The sequence below is a fragment of the Apium graveolens genome, chromosome 6 (assembly GCF_009905375.1).
Source record: "Apium graveolens cultivar Ventura chromosome 6, ASM990537v1, whole genome shotgun sequence".
NCBI classification, from domain to species: Eukaryota; Viridiplantae; Streptophyta; class Magnoliopsida; order Apiales; family Apiaceae; genus Apium; species Apium graveolens.
In genome coordinates, this window is record NC_133652.1 from 180,379,384 (window position 1) to 180,381,707 (window position 2,324).

Here is a 2,324-nt window from a genome sequence, read left to right on the forward strand (position 1 = left end):
GGCTTAAAGAGATTAAGAAGGCTCTTGACTTAGTCGGAGCAGGAGCTGAACAGAAGACCAAGTTTGCCAGTTACATTCTGAAGGGTGAGGCAAACTACTGGTGGGAATCCAGGCGAGCATTAGAAGGACGTAAGTTTGTGACTTGGGAAATGTTTACAGAGCTTTTTCTGGAGAAGTATTTCTCGAGGTATATGAAGAACCAGATGAAGATCAAGTTCTTGAACCTGATATAGGGTGATCTTACTGTCGTGGAATATGAGGCCAAGTTTACTGAATTGGCGAGGTTGTGCCAGATCAGGTTGATACAGATGAAAGAAAGCAAGAAGGTTTGAACATGGAATTAAAATTTTGGATTCAGAATAGAGTGGCCATGCTTGAGCTAACTTCATATGTGGCAGTGGTGCAGAAAGAAATGGTGATTGAAAGTAGAAATGACACGTCTCGGAAGGGAAAGGACGGGAAGAAAAGGAAAATAGAAACCTTAAGAGGAGGCCAGCAACAAGGTTTTTCTAGGGTCGTTTCAACAAGAGGTCAGAGTTTCAGGATAATAAGAGTGTGGGATTCAAGAAAACACAAACCAGGGAATGGAGGACAGGGCAACCATTTTCATAATTCAAATCAGCAGAGGTCCAATCGTTCACCAGTAGCGGATTGCAAGTTTTGTGGCAAAAGGAACTTTGGGATTTGTATGGCTAATGTGTTGTGTTTTAAGTGCAAACAGAAAGGACACTATGCTAATGAGTGTCGAAATCAAACTTCATCTCAAAAATTAGGCACAATATGTTTTAAATGTGGAAAGATGGGCATATTTCCAGGGACTTCCAGATAACAGATCCAACAACTAATGTGGCAAGGATTAAAGGACCTCCAACAAAGAACCAGCGAAAGGTCAGGACGTTTAAATGACTATGAAAGATGTGTTCAGAGTTCAGATGTGGTTGCAGGTACGCTGTAATATCCGAGAAAAATTATGTGAATATTATATGTTAAATAAATAAATATTATGTGTTTTATAAATTTAAAGTGATTATTGTCATGCTATTAGATGTTATAGCTGTTATGTGTGCTTCCGTGCGGGACATGAAATTTTTCAATTGAATAATATGTGTTAAACTGCAATTATATGCATCTATCCGCAATCGGGACGCGTATCTATTAGCTTCTTATTAAAATACTTGTTTTATTTCAATTTATGCGTGTTTGAATGTATTTAAGATGTTTTCTGGGTTTTCTAGGGTAATTTAGGGATCATTTCTTTTTTTTTCAAAAATCAACGGACCGGGACCCCACAAAATCCGGGTTTTTATTTTTATAAAATTATTAATATTTCAAATACCCTTTATTTCTGTATTTTTGAATGTTTCACAATTTTTGGGGAATTTTGACATTAATTTTGTATTTTATGTTTTTAAAATTATTCCCCGTAATTATTATTTTGGGGTTTAATTATTGTAATTTAGGGATAAAAACACCGATAATTTATTTTAGCGTATTAATTTTTGTAATAATATAAATAGCTGAGTATGAATTATTTTATTCATTTTATTTCATTAAAAATCATAAAATAGAAATTATTCAAGAACATTTTTGGGGGTATAAGTTTGTTTCATCACAAAGAAATGATGATTTGAGCTAACCAGGAAACCAAATCGGACGTTCTACATATCAAATTGATCCCCGTAATGAGCCCGTTCTTTTGATATCAAAATCACGAATCGAGGGTGAGTATTTACAAAATCGATTCTGGGTTCATGTTCTAGAATTTCGTTTTTGAATTGTGATGATTTTCAGTTGATATTGATGTTATAGATAGCTTTAAAACAGTCAGGGGAGTCGATTTATATATTTACTTCAATTGTTTAATCCCTGGAATCATATAACCGAGTTCTTGGGTTTTTACGTTTTTTTGTTTTCGATTTCTGGATTTATTGTTGATTTTCTGATGTTTGTAAGATTATAAATAGTTTGGCGTGAATTCAGCGTCGTTTTGATACAAAAATCATCGATTTTGGTTTAGTTTTGAAGAAGTTGGGATTTTGGGTTGTGGTCGCCGAATTTAACCGGTTTTTGGCCGGGGAATGATTTTCCGGGATTGATTGGGGTTGGGGACGGTTGAATCATACTCCTGGAGAATCACAGAATGTTTTGGTGTTAAAAATGGAAGGAAACGTTGTTGTTTGACCGGACTCGCCGGAGTTGGCCGGACGTTTGACCGGAATCTGGAATTTTCCAGAAACGGCGAAACGCCGGTCACCTCTTCGTCCTCCGGCGAAAGTCTGTTCCCCAGGGCCGCCGTTCGATCCAGCGAAGAAGAAGGAAGAAGA